The 20,119-nt window shown below is 43.8% G+C and overlaps 1 protein-coding gene across 1 annotated transcript in view; it reads left to right on the forward strand.

Annotated features, from left to right (window-relative positions):
- kcnb2a (potassium voltage-gated channel subfamily B member 2a) overlaps positions 1-20,119 on the forward strand; it is a 59,519-nt gene that overhangs the window by 33,650 nt on the left and 5,750 nt on the right. The gene's annotated exons all lie outside the window — the stretch shown is intronic.

The following is a 20,119-nucleotide window of genomic DNA, read 5'->3' on the forward strand; positions in this document are numbered from 1 at the left end:
CACGCTAAATCCCCAACAGGAAGTGACATATTTGATTAAGAGTGCAGGAGTTCACTGGAAGCGCAGTGCTTGCTTCATTCCAGTAAGGAAACAGATGACCCGTGTGTCTGCCCAGAGCAGCGTGTTTCAGGAAGATTATTGTCTCCTTCCTTTATATCCCTGCAGGAACAATATTAAATGTCTTTTTTAATGCAAGCCTGTGCTTGAGTAGTCAATATGTGTGTGTTTGCTCTGTGTGTGTGTGTGTGTGTGTGTGTGTTGTATGCGTCTGTGTCAGTTGCTCTAAGCGGGTGTCAGGTGTGTGGCCCGTGTTAGTACAGCAGCAATATTTTGGCCTTGGGTTAGCAAAATCCACGAATCTTCAGAAAATAAATAAATAGATAAAAAGAAGAAAGGAAGAAAAAGAAGAGAAATCTTTCATCAAAGGTCTGACATTACGTCACACTGTAATCAAAATTTGGATTAGTTAACGTCATACTCCCAGGATCTGGAACAAACTCTTTTGCTAGATTCAACAAAGCTTCCAGTGACTACTTTTGTTTTACACATTGAATATTATTCCTTATTTATCAGTCAATCCAAATGATTCATTCATACCGTCCCCAAAGGGTGTTAGAATGATTCAGTTTTGTATTTTCTCTATTATTAAACTTAAATCAGGCAGGACTGCGCAAATCCCCTTGGCTGCTGTAGAAATGGAAGGTCACCTTTTGGAAAATACCACGAGTGTAAAAATATGCTCTTGACTGTCAGTATCAGAGATTCATATAATGCCTTCGGTGGTGCAGATGACTGTGACACTAATGAGTCTCTGTAGAATGTGTGTTTTCCAAATAAGGGTGGGGGGGACCATAGAATTATGTCAATTGAATAGTGGCAGGTATCAGTATTCGTGAGATTTTTTTTGCGGCCAGATTGTGTCAAAAACAACATTTGCCTATGTGTGAGTGCACGCGCTTGGACGCCTTTCTGAATGTATGTGCCTATGTGTGACTGTGTGTGTGTGTGTGTGTGTTTGTGTGTGTATCTGTGTGTGTGTACGGTGTGTGTGTGTGTGTGTGTGTGTATATGTGGTGTGGGGTGTGTCCCAATGGGCGTTTTCACAGTTTCTGTGAGGCGAACAAAATTATCTGTCAGAGCAGAAGGGTTGATTTAGGGCATCTTGTCATTTTTTCAATCATAGACAAGGACAGGTGTAAATGCCACTAACTTTAGCTTTGCTGAGCATTGGACTGTGTTTGATCGATGTCTGATCAACTTTTTGTGAGTTATTTTACACCCGTCTTCCCCTCATACGACCCCTCTCTTTTACCTGTTGATGATCTTGGCGCCTCCGCTTGGCTCCAGGATTCTTGACCAGCCTCCAGAATCCTCCATGTAGACTCTTGGCAGAGACGTTCCATAATTTCAAACTCACTTCCAAATACCCCAGCATTTCTGGACCACATCCCAACAGCTCCCTAACTGTGAACTCCCAGTTTGGCGAACGTGTGACACTCGTGGCGCTGACTGGTGTTAATGCCCACGGTGTTTGGACGTTTAGCGAGGAGTCACACGATCTCGCTCCTGAAATTACGGCCTGGCATCGCGAACACGGAGACCTGGCGTATTTTCCTGCAGCACTGTAAAACAGCGTGGGTATTGATTTGCCGTGAATTCGAGGACTGTGGGTCAGTGCTCACTGTCCGGTTTATTAGAACGTATCTGTGCAGGGAGGTAAATGCCCCTGACAGGCAGAGCTGGAAGCTGTCCATCTGCTGCTGAATAGCAATAAAGCTGTTCTGCAGCACAGACACTTTTATAATCATCTCAGCTGTAATATAGCATTGTTACACATACACTCATTTACTACATTCACAACACTAATAACAATAAATCTATTCTGCAGCACAGTCACCTTTATAATCATCTCAGCTGTAATATAGCATTGTTACACATACACTCATTTACTACATTCACTACAGTCATTTGAATGCGCACATACATGGACACATACGTACGGACGTTACTATGTAAGACACACATGGCCTAGGACACTCACAATCAAATGCCCAGGAAAACACTCATGGATGCGCACACACACACACACACACATACACAGACACACACAGACACACAAACACAGGAGACTGGGGGTGTGTGTGGATGTGACACTGTGAAAGAAGGGTGATAATTAAGTGACTGATTGGACTGAGGTGTAGCAGCAGTCCTGGAACCTGTCTATTTCTGCCTGTCATTTGGACTCTCTTTCTCTCTCTCTCCCGCACACACGCGCACACACGCACATGCACACACACACACACATGCACACGCACACACACATGCACGTGCACACACACACACACACACACATACACTCATGCACGCACACACACGTTCACACACACACACACACATTCTCTCGCACACATGCTCACAGGCATGCATGTACACATGCACACATGCACACATACATACACATTTACACACATCCGTGCACACACACACACACACACCACGTGAGAAGTTGTTGTGTTCATACAGCTTCACACAGATGCAGTGTTCTGTTCAGGGGGTGTCAGGAGATGAGGGAAAGTAATTGAGGTGTGGACATTAAAGAATCTTTGGCTCATGAAGCGAATGTCGTAGGCCCCTCTGGAGTTAGCAGAGTGGGGTTTTAAACGCTTGGAGTGACCCTTATTTCCCTCTTGGTGTGTTAGACAGGTGAATTCTCAATTTTGCACGCACACATGCGCACACACACACGTTTCTCTCTCTCTCACACACTCATGAACTCTCACATAATATAAACCCAAACACATACATACATACTCTATTGTTTATGTCTCACACTTACATTTTATCATCTCACATTTTCTACCACTGTCACACACACAGAAGAAAAGAAGACATGCACACACACTCTTAGCCACTGTCAGACTGTCATAGCCACTATCTCACACACACACAGAAAAAAGGCATGCACACACACTCATACGTATACACAACTGTCTCTCTGTCTCATGCATGCTGCCTGACCTTTTTGGGGCCCGAAGCAAAGTTTTGCGATCGCACACAGGACTGGGGGTGGGGAGTCGGGGGGGGGGGGTTGTGGGTTATTACTTACCATTGCGGACTGGAGGGGCTGAAAAAACTCAAAACAGGCACACACCTTGCCAACACTGCTGCCCTCCCTTGTACCCTATCCATAGGAAAAAAAGCTCCTAAAAGCGTTCTCATGCTCCCCCCCCTTACGTGCAGGCACACACACACGGAAGGTATGACCTGTGACCTCCTTCGCAGCTCCGGAGTGCGGAGACGCCACCAGATGGGGTCTTCACCCCCCGCCCCCCCACCGCCCCCCGCCCCTAACGAACCCGGCGGCGTGTGATTGACAGCTCTGACCCGAAGGCTATTTCTGATCCCCGCCGCGTCACCTAACAGCAGATTCTCCAGGCTCCGCCCACGGGAGACGCGGTTGCCGCGGTCACGGCGGCGCGGCGCGTGACGCACCGAGCAGGAACCGTCGAGGCGTGACGCACCCAGATAGAGCTACTTACTGCTTAAACTTAGACTCAGCCCGCGTTTGCGCATAAAAATAGACCGCGGCGGGGACGCGCTTCTTTAAAGGCTTCTGTGAATCACAGGCTGTGATAATGGTACTCTGAGGAAATCATTAAAATAAAATAAAAAATCATTATCCAGTATTTTACGGGGGACTTTTTTGTGTTTTTTTTCTCCCCCCCAATTCAGAATGAGTGGTCTGAATTTGAACAGAAATTGCTGGCGAACAATTGGAGGAGCCTAATATGTAATGAGCGCGGTGAAAGCACGCTAATGCGCAGCCGCTGGGAGTAGCCTACTGTGTGGACCTCGCTTTAAAAGCCCCGAGATTAAATACCGAGGCTGTTTTCATCTTTTATGATCAGTGGGTAATTCAGATATAACCGCTGCCGATTCTGACCCAGCCACAACCATATCTTACCGTCCTGTCTCAGGGAGATTAGTAAACATTTACTTTGTTCCCTTGTTCTCAAATACAGTGCGTAATAATACTGCAGCATACATAATGCTTGCCAAAGTGCGGCTTCATGCATGCATTTCTACAGTGCATGCTGTTGAATTCATTCATGGGATTATTGTTTTAATGGACCAATATTCATAAAATGCATTTCCTATTTGCACGCCATTTAGAAGTAAACTGAGCTTTGAACGCTCACTACATGGTGAAAGCTGGCTTTTAAGCCTGTGTACGCATGCTGTGTATGTGCAATGAGAGTGGCCTCTCTCTTCGCCTGATTGTATTCCTGAAGTGCTCCCTTGGCTGCGGCATTCTCCGATAGTTTGAGGGACCGTAGACAGTGTTGCCAGATTTGAAAACAGTGATCCTGCCCAAATCCATTTTCCCCCCGCACAATAACATAAAAGAGTAGCCCAACTGGGCGGGAATCTGCCAAATCTGGCAACGCTGACCATAGGCTAGGCCGTCTCTTCTGAAGTGCGTGCTAACTGTGGCTGCTTTTTTTTACTCTACAGTGCACAAGCCGAGCTGCTCGGTACAGACAGCCTCAGAGGAATACACTTTGCACACATTTGTGCAGCCAGGTTGCAGGTACCCTATTGCAGTACCCCATTGACCACTAGATAATTTAAATGCTCCATTTTTAGGGCGATGGTACAGACAATTTTTGTGCTGGATTCAAGCCTCATGAAAATGATTTTTCGCCTATTTTTTATTTTTCTTTACAGAAAATGTAAATAAGGTAATTACTCTTTTTTAAAACGATTTATCCATGTGGTTAATTTTTCTTAGAGCTATTTATAAGACAAATGTCACAGCGGTGGTTTCTCAAACAGATTTCCCCCTTGTTTTTACAGAAATACAAAACATCTCAGAAGGATGAGAAATCATTTTTCTGCACAGTGGTGTGGTCTGGGTGGCAGGGGGTTGGGGGGGGGGTGTTCTTTGTTTTTCTTTCTTCATGGTGCTTTTGGGCTTTGCTTTCACAAACAGCTCTATATTAAACACATGTTTACAAGGCTGTTTTATTTCTGCATATAGAATCCAGTACTGTGTAATTCACCACCTCTGCCCTCTGGGTTGCTCCTGAAATAATTATGTCAAATAAATCAAACAAACTTGTCCATGCCAGCTCTTTTAACTGTGGTTGGTTTTCCCTGAGAATGTCAATGGGGAATCCTGGTACGAATCCTCACCAAATGGAGTTTGGAAAGAAAATGAACAGAAAATAAAAGCAAAACAGATGGCGGAGGTACATTCCCATTTACGTTTTTCGGCAAACAGCCCATTCGTATGCACTGCAGATCATTCATCTGCTGCCAAACCCTCTTATTCATTCATCGGATCGCACAGAAACACACGTTTACAGCCTGGCATCGCATATAGCAGAAACCCACGGTCTGTTATTGCATAGAAATTGCCCATAAACTGGTGTCACACACTGCAATGGAAGCATCAGACAGCTCTCCTTAGAATACTTGAGAATTTAAGCTTTGATGAATGGAATGGGAAAAGTGTGGACATATGTTTGGGCACTTGCCTGTCACCATTGTGCTGGACCATAGTCAGAGAAAGTGTTAAAACGTTACACAGAAACGAACAGGTGGATGTGGTCTAGTACTGTCTGGACCCGTCTGGACAGGCTGTGTGTTTGAGAAGCATTGTTTCAGACGCACAACCTGAGAGGCGTTATTGATCTTGGATTAACTGACGGTGCACTTTATCAGTCTAAGACTCATCCTTTCCCCTTCCGCTGACGTTTTACACCTGTGAGTCACTCACACCTGAGACGTGGGCCACAGCACCGAAAACGAGCCCTATTAACGGATAGCTGGAGTCACCGCGGTGGCGGGCGGGGGAACAGCCGTAATGGTGTCTGTTCAGACTGGGAGTTTTAGTGAGGGTCTGCCGATAACCCCCCCCCCCAAACCCCCCCTGCCCGTGACTGATCTGGTGGGGCAGAGGGAGGTGTTCCCGCCGTCCCGCGCAGGCCGATCTGGGCAAGAGGACATTTCAGGATAATTGTCATTAATAGGATCAGGTTTCCATCTTTAGCAGAGCTCTAAAGAGGTTAGAAGTGGTTAGTCATTCTCTCGCCCTGTCCCCTACCCCCCCTCCCCCCCAGGAGATAGAATCAGAAAAATAATCTGATGTGACGACACCTCGACACCCCCCTGCCCAGACGGTCAGACTGTAGGTGCTAATACGGCATTCTGATTGGCAGATAGTGGACCAAGTGTGTTTGGTGAACAAGCGAAAATATAACCTGGGAGGTCAGGGTTTGGGTGGTGGGGGTGGTTACAATGCAGGTTCCATCATGAAATGATCCTTCTTTCCATATTTTAAATATGCCTTTCTTAATGGTGGGTTTTCAAATCCCTGAGCGTACTTGCGATTTGGGGAGTTATTTAAATTGAGGCTGTGGAAACCAAAAAGAAAGGCGGAAGAGAAAGGTCGCTCAAGGCCAAGCTGTCGATATCTCTGTAAGCCATGGCAACAGTCAGCGTCACACACGATTGCCTTTTGCACTTTTTTTATTTTTTTTAAAACAACAGGAAGAGTGCCATCGAAAGTCGCACCGAAAAATTTTAATTGCAGACTTTTACAGCTTGTTAATTTCCGAAATGTTTCTTTTCTAAGTGACAATTGAATGTCCCCTTGCAGTTTTACTTATTTTTTCCTTTGAAGTGCATCTTTCTCTTGTCTCTCACATATTGTATGCATACCTATGTGTTATATCTGCGTAATAAAATGTTCTGTTTTAATATGACTGCAGGAGGGATCCTCTATTTGAGTAAAATGTACTCTGTTGGTTTAACAACAGAACGTTTTAATTCAGTGTTAATTACGATTTTTATACAAAAGGGCAAGTGCAAGACCTCAAGTTTTTAGATCAGTTGTAGTTTTAGTTTCTGTTTTTTGTGAGGTTTCCTACTCCTTCATTCTGATTTGTGTGCTGCCAACTTCATGACCAAGCGCTCTCTTATTGGCAGGGGAAATACATGAGTCTGTTGCCATGGATCCGGTTGTACGCTGTGACTTCGCGTCCATGTAGATGGAAGTCTCTCAAGGAGTACCCCCCCCCCCCCCCCGAGGCTCACACGGCTGAGCTGACCAGTCAGTGCTGTGGCCAGATTGTTATTTAAGGAGGCAGTACTGGTACTGCATTTTAGACGCAGCAGGGAGATGCAAAAAGGCCACTTTCTCCAGGCTCTGAGTCACGTGCGCGAATGGCGCACGTTCTCTGCTTAATGAAGCGTCTTGATTAGCTGCAGTATTCTGTGTGTAAGCAATATGGCTCTCTTGTGTGGACCTGCAATTCTTTGCCCCATCCCCCCCGCTGAGTATGGCCGCCATGTTGCGTGCTCCTAGTTATGTTGCTGCAAGGCCGACGAGCCGAAACCTAAGATTTTTACTCTCTTGTACTTGTATAATGGGACGTGACAAAAAACCTCTTGAATCTTGAATCTTGAACCCTCAGCATGATGAAAACATTCAATGATAATTGCAATCTGAATGTTTCAGAATAGTGATCACTATCAAATTATAGAAGAAAGAAAGAAAATTGCCTACTAATTGTCTTTAAAAGAAAAGAGCAGACAATTGGACGTGGACATAAAATACGACAGGAAGCTGATACATTTCCAGTCCTTTCTTTTTTTCCCCTGAAAGTTTTGCACATGATTGAAATGTCATTGGTCTCGTGCAAAAGCCCATCTGAGCCATCTGAGACTGGCACAGCTTCACTGGAGGATAATGCAGGGATTAACAGGCAGTTTTCTCTTGAGAGAGGGGCTGTGGGGCTGCTTTTATGAAACAGTGATTAAGAGAGTGTGGTGATGGGGGTCATAGGCCTGTAATAGACACCAGTGTGCGAGAGAATTCAAATGGCGGGCGGGGGCAGCAAGACAAACCCTCTTGTGTTTTTTTTTTTAACTTCAGGCCCCTCTACAGTGCCACTGAGTGAGAGAGCCCCCTCTGCTGGTAAAGCGTGGGTGTGCACTCACACAGTGGTGCAAAAAATTTGACCTCTCCTTTGGCAGCATTAGGGTGTTTAGTTTATACTCACCCAGCATGACAAGCACATCAGTGCTTCAGTGTTCAGTGTTACAGTGATTGTGCTATGTGTACTCTTAAAAGAAAATATTCTTCATAGAATCATTATTGTAGTCTGAGTGGCGAGGTTTATTATTTTTATTTTTTGAGGGGAGATTTACTGGGGATCTTGTCGTGTTTTAGTGGGCTGGGTCTTCAGAGGAGAGGCTCACAGAAAACATTTAGGAATGAGACGGCCCCACGAATACGATTGGGAATTTCAAACCGAGCAGGGGAAAAGCCATGAAAATGTGAATGCAAATTCAGCTCCATACCGATAACCAAATGAAGGTCATCTGTCCGCCTCCTCTATTTAGCCTACGGCTCGCCATCCAGGAGTTCACACCAGCCGCACGCCATTAGCGTAAATCCGGTCAGTATGGTCGTTGTACGTAGCAGGTCTTTAGTAGTTTAACGGTAGTCTGGGGTGGTGATGTACTGCTTTTTCAGAGGTTCTTGGCAGTGCTGACAGCGCTTCTCATCCGGAGCTGCTAACCCTGGCTAACCTCCAGCAGGCGCGAGCACATCTCACACAGCATAGCGCAGCAGGCTGCTAATCGCATTCTCTGCAGCCAGCGCAGGTGAGAATGACTAAGATAATGGCACGGTGATACGAACAAAGCCCCCGTTGATGTGTGTCAGTGAGAGCAACCGAGTCCCAAGGTTCAGATCTGCTTTATAAAAATCCTTGTTAGATCGCGCATCGTTGCTGACTTGCCAAAGATCAAGCACCGTTCTTTGGGGGAAAGATCGTGCACTCAGATGAAAGCACCACACTGTCGTTTAGCCTTGCTGAGTGTTGAAAGCATTTCACACAGGATAATATGCTCTTATATAATTATAATAAAGTGAGGTTCACTCTTTTATCTATTGCTGCGCTAACTGAATGTGCTTAACTGATGTAGATAGCCTGTAGTGAGAATGCTCTGCCTTATCAAGACAAGAGCCAATCAAACTGAATCATTCATCATTCATCATTTTGATGTCACAGAAACCATATTCCACCTCTCCTCAAAATGATTACGTATCACATCTCCAGAGGCCTGGAAGGTGAAGGTGGCACAGCACTCATGAACACTATGTTGGGCTGTCGCATAAAGTGTTTGGTTCTGCTGGTTTCTGCAAGCCTTTGCTTCTCTGTGCGGCACATCTTCCAACATTACGGGGGCAGCGATGTGAGGTGAGGTGGGTGGGGGGGTATGAGTGGGGGTGGAGACTGGACAGTTGTTGGGATAGGTCTGAGTGGGCTTATATGAAATGATGTACATAAATGTTAGCGTACATAGACGAGCATTTAAGCGTATGTTACAGGCTGATATCTTGAATAATATAGAGGGTAACCACTGAAAAAATTGACAATTTGAGGCTGAATGTGGTAAATGGAGAAAAGAAAAAAAAAACCCAGGCAGTATTCGTAAACCATCTCAGAGTGGGAGCGCTGATCTTGGATCAGTTTTCCTCTTTTAAGCTCATAATGGATAAGGACAGGATATGGATAGGAGAAGCCTGATCCCAGACCAGCAGGCCGACTCTGCGTTTCTTTAGAAATATATTGGTCCAGTGCTGATGGCTAAATATCTCCAGAGCAACTCTGCTCTTTCAAACTCCGTGTTCTCAGTGTTTACACACCATCCAACTTCTGTTATAATAAAAGTGATGGATGTAATTTGAGGGGAGCCAAGAGAGTGTTGACGTCACTGCCGTTGGAATAAGATGACATTTTTGGCAATGGCGGACAGAGAATGCTGTATGTGGCTCAGTAAGTCACTCTGGATAAGTGTGATGTAATTTGATGCGCAGTAATATCATTCGGAAGCCATGTTTCTGGCAGTCGAGGTGGATGATGCCTGCGACTTCGCTTTCGAAACACTGCATTGCCAATCGATAGCCTGCATGATGACATGTAGAGGAGAGGAGTTTATCACGGTCAGATCTGTCGGACATACCTCCTTATCTCCTCTCAAGCATTACCATCAGCAAATCTTAATGCAGCTTAGACAATGGGACGTCTGTTTTTAACCTGCTTTATCACAATGTTTTTTTTTTTTCCCTACTCTTTGATTAATTTATATGAATCGCAGATCGACAGCTCCACCCATTCTAGGCATCATGATGGCTGACTTTCCCATCTCTGTCACAATTCACAGGATGCTAAAATTAATTTAATTAAATTAATTTAGCTGGTTTACTACATGAAATGGCCAATATATCTCTGCAAGTACATATTAATTACATTGTAATTACTGAGCAACTTGTATAACTGGTATGTATATTGTGTTATTAGCATATATACTCTCATATATACTAATCTAGACATTATTTTGGTACTACCTGATAGATTACATGGTTGTTCTACACTACCTTTTATGGTTACTCATTTGGATTGCAAAGACTAATGTGCTGTAACAAGGAGACAAAATTTAAAAAAGGCTAAGCATCTGGTTATTGTTGTTTGGCTCCATTTGGTCTACATTTAGTTAAGCCCTTTGTGGACCCTCAGAAAGTGATTCGCCTCTTGAATCTGTGTGGAATCTGTGTAAAAAATTCAATAAATACAACCGTGCTGGATTCTTTTAAGCAAACAGCTGTGTCGTAACGTGCGCCTTCAAGCAGGTAATAGGATACGCTTGGCAGGTGCTGTTAAAGTCAGTCCAAATTGAGAGCAGGGTGTGAAAGATTGATATCGTTATGTAAAGGCCCCTCATTTGCATAATGTCCTATAGCAAAGCCATTGTTTTAGGGTGGGGGAGTGGGTGGGGACGTTCGGTGTCCATGTGACTCCCCCACAGACCCCCCTCCCCTTGAGGTCCAGGCAAGGCGCAGGAATCCGATCAATGCCCCTCCGGCGCAGAATGCTGCTGACTGAGCAGATGTGTCAAAAACCAACAGGAACGGAAACAATTATTGTAAAAAGCCACTATCAAATAACCGTTAATATTTAGCAAACCCATGCATTCCTAGCAACACAGTTTTTTTTCCTGTATGTTATACTACTGTACGTACTGTTTAAGTTGATTTGTCCACTCAAATCCTGTATTAAAGGCTCCACGCAGAACCCAATTTTGATTTCAAATCAGTTTGCCTGTCCCGCTCTCCTGATATTTCGATTTTCAGAGAGACAGACGGCAGGATTGCACAAAAAAGTTGTGCCACTTTAAATTTTTATCTGAGCTCTTTTCTTTCAACCTCAAACATGTAGAGGGCTTCCATGCTTCCTGTTTTCCCTCCTCAAAATATTTGTAATTTTTTACCTGAGCGTAAAAATAAAAAGAAAAACCCCGGAAATCACATGAATAGAATATTGTTCACAAAAGCAGAAGCTTGAGGATGTATTGGAGAGCTCAGGGCATTAGGTTTCCAATGTAGACCCATGTTAGCCATGCCCCCTTCAATGAGCCTAAAATACTCCTGCGTCAATATTCCTGATTGGAAAGGAGAACTGGTGAACGTCTGTCGGTCGAGGTTTGAATTACAATTGGAACAAATAGCCCGTGCTCAGCATTGAAAACAACACCTAGGCTTGGTACAGTGACTGATAGTGTGGTATGGACCACTGTCTATCACTGTATGTTCAGACATGTATGCACACACATACACACTCACTCACACGCAAACCCATGTATTTTTATAGTAATCACAATTACATGGTTGATAGGCACAGTGTTCATGCTAAAACAGAGATGCATTTGGATCGTGTGATACATGTGGCGTGTGTGAGTGCAGATCTTTTGTAAGCGTTCTTGTTTGAAGATGATATTGGATTAGTAATATATTGAGTTGGGGCTTGAGGAAGGTTGCATCCAGTAAATCCTAGTCTAGTTTTTTCATTGTTTGCTTTCCAGCAATGCATAATGAATGATGTAGTCACATAATGCGTATCTTCTACAGTGAACAAAGAGCAAAAATGTAGATGTGAGACTACTTCAACCTCCACTGACCCTCCATATAAAAATATCAGGTTTTATGCAGTGTTTGTCAACTTTTCATAAAAAGGTAACAGAAGCAATGGTGCCGGTTCGTATTAATTTAATAGGATGCCTTTGAAACATTTTTTTTGTGATGTAGAGAGGGAGACCAGGAGTTCATGCCCTAAGCAAGCCTCCTCAAAGATGCACTGCTCAGCAAACCTTTATTTAAGAGTCTGTGGCCCCAACAGTTCTCACACTCAGGAAGTAGACCTTAAAGCAGGAAGTGCTCAGGGTTAAATCAGCTCTGACAGAGTACGTTTGATCCCTTTCAGACCCATACGAGCTCTGTTAGCATTAATGCTGGGCATTTTGCTCTGTATGGTTTTTCATTTGTGCCCATCAGCTCGAATCCCATCAGCTCGCGCAGTCACGGAACTGCTGTGGTGAACCCCACCTGTGCAGTTGCTATAGACACGCTCTGACGAGGGTCCGGCCCCAGGAACGCTAGCATAATTAGGCAGTAAGGAAACAGTGTGAAGCACTCCATGATGTGCAATACTTCCTGTTTCCTGAATGTCTCCAGAAGGTGACATTGCTACCCAGATTTCGAAAGGAAACTTGGTGTGCAGACAGTTCTCATTACAGATTTAGACCTTCACTGCAGGGTTGGGATCGACACTGTTTTCCTCCCATTGAAGGAAATGAAAATTAAATAAAATTAAATTAATTCATTAATAATTTTCAATTTATTTCAGTCAGATTTCTGTTTATTTCCTGAATTAACTGGCTCGAAATGGAATTGGCCCCAGCCCTGATAAACTGCTGTTTCTACACACATACGTAAGGAAATGCAACTTCGCATCTGAAGTTGGAACTAAAAAAAGTTTTAGTATTTTATGCATCAGAGTGGGAGAAGTATAACAAAAACATGTCTGACACTGAGCACTGTGTAATTATGTAGGCACTGCAAGGGAAGACCTTGGAAGTTTCTGCCACACAGATTAGAGCAGGTGAAGGAGTCAGGAGCGTTCTCCACGGAGCCTGTCGTTGGCAGCAGTGGAAATGTGTACACTGTGCTGCTTCAGGCTCATTGGTCCCCCCGTTCCACTGCCTGTCAGAGGGATGGCCAAAGCGTTTCTTTTTTCCGTGGGATAAATATGACGAAGTCGCTCGCCAACACAGCCGATTCCCAGCACACTGCCAAGGGAGCCTTGGGCTCCTTGGCCGGAAAGGACGGAATTCTGTGCACACCCTTCCAACGACTGCTACTGAATGCTTCGTGTAAATTACACAGTAGCGGGGAGAGAAAATGATTTGTAAGCAGAAGAGAACTTTTTCATGGCCCATATGGAGCCCTGCTGTTGTAACCCCGAGCGAGCAGCTTGTATCCAGATTCAGAAAGTCTGAAGGATTCCCACAGGCTGCCAATCATCATTAATGGGCACCCTGCCTCTCCTGCGATCAGCAGTATGCCACTCCTGTAGTGCTGCGTGGACCGTTGGGTGTAAAACACAAGCTTGCAGGTGAACACATCATATAAGTACTGTACAGACCTTCCGCTTCAGCTACATAATAATAATAATAATAATAATAATAATAAAAATAATTAATTGCATATATAAATGCCATTTATTATTTCTCACACTCAAAGCACTTTACACTGATGAGGGGGAAAACCTGGGTGATTCACGGCAGCCATTTTGCCACATGCTAGGAAAGAAATCCTGGCCCCTGCGCCACACATCAGCTCAGGTGGAGAGAGAGAGAAGAGGGAGAGAACAATTTCTTAGCCAATTAAAGCAGGAGATGATTTAATCAGCAGGTTGAGAGAGCCAGGTTGGGAAATTAGCCAGGACACTGGGGAACCCCCTACTCTTTGCAATGAGCCTTTAATGACCACACCAAGTCAGGACCTTAGTTTAACATCTCCAGTCAAAATATTCCATCTCCTACAGCACAGCGTCCCCATCACTACACTAGGGCATAGGGGATTATTCAACCTGTGGGAAGGTCACCCCTACTGCCCCACCAACGCCACATCCAGCATCAGCAGCTTATTTTTTATGGCGGTCTCCCATGCAAATAACAGCAAAGCCCACACCTGCTTAGCTTCAGCCGTTCGGCAGGAGCAGGGTGCATGATGGTATGGCCGCGGGCCAAATGCAGGTGGTGCGGTGACTCTGTGAACTCAAGCGGCAAACAGGTGAGAAAAAGAACAGACAGGGTAAAAAAAAAAGAAAGAAAATTCACATGAACGGATGAGACAAAGCATGTCCTGGCATGTCAGGCGCATTTGTGGGATATTGGTGGTGAGGGACGTTATTGTGTGTCCTCCCGGTGACAGTAATGCAGAGGAAGAGTCTTTTACTCTTTTATAGCCCGCGTGCCTGTGTGGGAGTCGCTGAGGGTTCGTGACCGCTCGTGAGAAATGCCACAGCCGTGCGCTGGTGTGGAACAGCTGAATCTGCGCTTTCCCCACCAGCGCTGTTGAAAAGGTGACCGCAGTTTACTGGAGCATGACTCCCAAATGGTGTAGAAAAAAAAAAAAAAAACACGAATTGAAGCAATGCCATTTTCAACTGTCATCTGAACCCAGTCATCTGCACAGCTGTAACAGCCCATTGTACTGCTAATGAGATGGGGCATGTCCAGAAGCAAATGTTAAAACATCAGTCAGCACCCCAATGCTTCAGAAAGCTTCTAGGGTTTTTTGTGAAGAAAGACTCCTAGTACTGTATTTGACCTAAACTAATTTATAAATAAATATCTAAGTATAAATACCATAAATATTTAATTTAAGGCCGTGATGAAAAGACAATAAGATAAGAAGGTGAAAACCACAACCCACTGTGATTTTTCATTTTTGCACCAAGCACACACAATACATGATTGTATTTTCTTATTTTTTCATTTGTTAATTCATCGGATAAAACTCACTGAGATTCAGTTACATGTGCGCTGGCCAAGACTCAGCCACACATCATTTCAACAGTACAACAGGGGTATTGAAAAAGATGTAAAACAATATAGATCACTTGCAGTTTTTGTCATATTTTAAATGGGTACACTACTCAGTTGTATTGTAGATTAAGTGTTTAACATCACCAGTACGACTCATTTGATATGTTTATGTATCTCAGGCCCATGGTGCATAATAACTGAAAACAGATTGTTTCAAGGGTGTTTCATAAATGCACATTCATATATTTCTTTCTTCGAGTGCTTATTTTCAGGTTTGAGATGGAGTTAAATAATGAGCGGAAATGGGCTGAATAGTCTTCGTCTGTCTACAAGCCCTGAAAACCTTATGTTATCTCATTTTAAATGCAGACAGCTTTTGTGATTCACGAAACCAGGTAATTGTGAGTTGTGAGAATGCTGAATCATGTAAGTCTAAATGACTATGACATTGTACACGGAAGCTTCCTTGAGCAGGTTCTACAAAGACACAAGGGTGGAGTGAAGGATTCTGGGTAAAGATGACCTCCATATGCAGGCTACCACCAATGAGATGTGTTGGCTCAGTCTTCTGAGCCTATGAGGGAAGACCCACCCCCTCTGCTGATCAGATTTACCTACAGGAATCCAGCAGACTTGCAGTGGAAGACTTAGAGCCTCATTTAACCTCTTACCAGCTTCCATTGATCTCTGACATGCGCAACTTTCAACAAATTAAGGTCTATTTAAAAGTCAATTTACGATATAATGAACATTATATAAAGGCTGTTGCATTGTAGCAAGTGCAGTAATTGTGGGGAAACAAAGTTAATTTTTACCTCTCTATCTCTATCTCTATTTTAAAATGAGAGCAGAAAAAGAGTAAAACATAGCGTGCAGTATCCCATAATATTAATAATAATAATAATAATAATAATAATAATAATAATACCAAACATGTTTTACAATTGTTTACTAGGTTTTCTTGAATAAGTTTATCGCCAGTACTTGAAAATTTGATAATTTGCAAAATTAAGTATTTTATGAAATGGCCAATCATACTCATCCATGCTCAACCTCTAATATCAGTTTGGGAGAGTGCAGATCATGTGCTCTCCTCCATAGCATGTGATGCAAGCTACTACTTCTTATCACAAAACAGCCATGAGTTGAGTTAACTGTCTTAACTACTGCTTGTATTTTTTCCATAGATAGCGCTGTTGCCGTTCTCGTTGTGTTAGTGTTAATCAGTTTAACCTTCATGGTCCAAGTTGAACTATGCGGTTGTTCCCTGCACTTGGACCAGTACTTTTCTCTAGGGGTTTCGTCATACTTGTTCCTGGTTATGGTTATACACTTTGTTGTACGTCGCTCTGGAAAAGAGCGTCTGCCAAATGCCTGTAATGTAATGTAATGTAATGTAATGGAGCAAGACATATCCATGCACCGATTAACAGGTGGGCAACACTTTCCCTGGGCAACATTAGAGTCAACTGGGCATTGCCCTGTGGGACATCTTCGTGGTGACACTTGCCAACAACTGATTAGATAGAAGAACATCAACAGCAGTAATAACAAACGAAACAATAACAACAGCAACATCAGCAACAATAAATTCAGCAGCAACAGTAGCAAAATCAGCTACAACAGCAGCAACATTAGCAACAATAACAAAATCAGCTGCAACAGCACCAACATCAGCGACAGTAATAAAATCAGCCAAAAAAAAAAACAGCAGCAACACCAGCAGCAGTAACAAAATCCACAGAAACGGTGCTGGGGAAAGGGATTTGAGGGAACAGACCCCTCCCTACACTGTGGCAGGTCACAGCCTTGAGTTTGTGACTGGCGGTCGCTCTGCAGCTTGGTAGATTAACCCACAATGCTGTGCACCATAAGCAGCACATGGACCCTTCACCTGACTGACTGATGCTGACGTGGAGGCAGATCAGTAAAGCTCGGTTAAATAAGGAAGGCTAAGGCCTGCTGTCTCTAAATGGTTCATGTAAAGCCCGACCAAACAGACCTCTCAGGAAATTCACGTTTACAGGGTGCTGGTAATGTGAAGGGATGTCTCGTTGGATGTATGGGGAATATCTTGGCGACAAGAGTAGAAATATATGACTTAAAAAGTGTGTGTGTGTGAGTGAGTGCACAAGTGTGTGTGTGTGTGGTTTTCAATCTTCAATCTGTGGTTTCAGTTTTATTTTGTACGGTCATTTAGCCATACATATAGTTTGTCACACTGACATTTTTCCAGAAGGAATTTTTAAAAATGTAAAAATGGGGGGGAAAATCAGTGTGGAACAAACAGCGATTATAGTTCCCTAACCACTTAGGAGATGACTGAGTAAAAGCTTTGGAAATTAGGATTTAAAACATTGAACGTGTGTGTGCACTGTATAAAAATTATCTGGGTTTTTTGGAACTGGGAAAGGGACTAAATCGACGGCTGCCTGTTTTTCTAACTCGGGTGCTGCTGGGTAATTACTTAAGGAGAGAACAGAGGTTTGCCTCCAGGGATCATGGATGGTGTCCCAGGGCCAATGACTGTACATGCTGCTGACGCTCCCAGGCCTCTGGCCCTATCCCTATCCTCCCATGGGGATGAGCTCCTTATTGGTTTACAGTAAGCAGAGTGCATTGCCAATGCATTACACTGACAAAAATCTGAACAAAAATGCTGTGCAGTACTGCGGTATAATAGTTAGGGCACTGGGAAAAACTCAAAAAGGTGCGGGTTCGATTCCCAGCTGAGACACTGCTGTTGTGCTCTTGCACCCTGGAGCGAGGTGCTTAACCCAAATTGCTCCAGTACGATATGTGGTTGTATAATTGCACTGCATGTAAAAAAAAGAAAAATGTGATTTGTGTAATCTCTGAAAGTAGCTCTGGATAAGAGTGCTTGCTAAATGCTGAATTATAAATGTAGAAAATGAAAGCCAGGCAAGACAGGGTCTGGTGAAGGTCAGAGGGGGTGGCTTTGCTTATCAAGGATGTGGGGTGCAGAGTAAAACCACAGTCACACTGAACTTTTTGTGGGCTAGAACGTTTTTGGGTTTGAATATTCCGCATGGGGGGAGGTGAGTAAGGGGTCACTATTGTTGTGCCCTTGTGCACAGTACTTTGCCCTGAAGGGCTTTGGCCAAAGCGCAGTATAAATGGATAATATTTACACATTTAAGCTCCCTGAAGTCACCCTGGATGAAAGTGTCTGCTCGGCAAATTAATATTTACCTTAGTTCCCTTATTGGGTCACGGGAGGGCAGAGTCAGACGACCTCTCCGCTCCACCCTGTGCCGTGCATGAGGATTGGGGGCTCAGTGTAATTAGAGTTCATGTCTACTGGCTTTAGGGCTCTTGGGGTTAGTGGGGGGTATAAAATGAGGGGAAAGGGAGGGAAATGAAATAAAGGTCTCAGCAGGGAGTCTGGGACTGCATGGCGCGGTGCCTGATTGCAGAAATTGCAGATGCGGCGCCTAATCCGCCTTATCAGCGGAGGCAGGCCTCATCAGCAGATGGCCGGGCTATCCTGAGGAGTCCTCAAAGAGCAGCGGCCTGCTCCGAGCGCCGCATCAACGTCAGAGCACTAAAGAAGGGGCGAAACACCCCAAATATCGGCTGAGCTGCGGTCACAACAAGTCATAATTGCGAGTGCTGTGAGTGAAAACATTGCAAACTTACGTCCCTAAATCCCCCTACCTCCCACCCCCCCCCGCGTAGAGGGAAGCCGCTCCATTAGCGGCCAGCTCAAGTGTGCTGAACAGACCGGTTTAAGATTAGCATTCCAAATAAGGACATGGCCAGACTCGCAGGGCAGCGTCGAGCCAGTTTCCTCCTCCTCTCCCGATTCTCCGTTCCCCTTTGTTTTGAGATAAGAGTGCAAATATATCAAACAGCGGTAAGGATTTTTCAGGGAGGTTCAAAGTTTTCAAATATCGGCAGCCAAACTGTGGCATTTCAAATTCGGTTAATGCTTCATGAGTTAATTAGTGATGCTTTTATTTTTAAATTAAGTGTATTATTCGCTTCATTTTTCTGCGCACCTGTCTGTTTTTTCTCTTTTCCTGAGACCAGGGAATCGTTTTACTACAGTTTCCCAGGGCTGGAACAGGACTTCCTGTTGTTTTAATGTCTCTCCAGAAAGCACTCTCAGTTCTGTGACTGGGTGGCAGTTATGCAATAACAGTTTCCATTTACACAAAATATTTTTTATAATGATTGGTTGCTGGTATTGATGTTTTTTCATTAAGCGATTTCTTGTGTTGATGGCTGCAAGAAGCTATTATTTTTTATATTAAAATACTCCTTTAAGGAATGCAGACCTCTTTAGCAGATTACTGTATGGTAATATGGATCATCAGGACAGCAGTGTATAGTTTTAGATTTACTCTATAGCTTTCAGCATGAAACGTGCTCAAAATGTGCTGAAGGAGATGTTCCTCTGAGACTTTATTTCCACTGTCGAAGAGCAGGAATATGAATTGATTGAGCATTAGCAAGTGGTCTTAATTAAGAGCCATTATTAATTATTGTCTATTCGGATTTGAAGCCTATTTCTTGGAAGATGCAATCACAGACCCTTCAGTAAACTACTGAACAGGCTGGTGGACAGGATCCATTCGCTGGACTGTTCTGATGTAAAGACAAATGCAGTAATCCTTTATTTTAAGTATCCTTAATCTGTCATTACATTGTATACGTCACTGCTTCCTGAGCTGCACCTGAATCCTAATGTTTCACTGCCTCTGTCAGTCTGTTTATTCATATTTATTACACAACCTGCAATGCTGCGGTCAATGAAAGACAAACACACACACACACACACTACTCACAAACATATACTCGTCAATACATTTTTATACAAACACCCAAGCATGCGTGCCGTTGGCATATGTGGTGTATGTGTGCCACACTTTACACAAAGTGTACAGTGCTGTCATGAAGCATGTGCATCAGCTCCATTAATATGTAGCAACTAAACGAGTCATTCCTAACATGTATGATCCTTTATGATAACATAATGCGCTTTATGTAAAATTCCACTCTCAAATGTGAAAAAAGTCACTCCAATTCAACCCTCTAGCCAGCACACATACCATATTTACACATACATAAATATGGTTCTAATGCTGTAAATAATTACAGAATAATGAGGACAAAAATATAAATAATTTTA

Source organism: Anguilla rostrata, chromosome 8, assembly GCF_018555375.3.
Source record: "Anguilla rostrata isolate EN2019 chromosome 8, ASM1855537v3, whole genome shotgun sequence".
In the NCBI taxonomy this organism is placed as follows: Eukaryota; Metazoa; Chordata; class Actinopteri; order Anguilliformes; family Anguillidae; genus Anguilla; species Anguilla rostrata.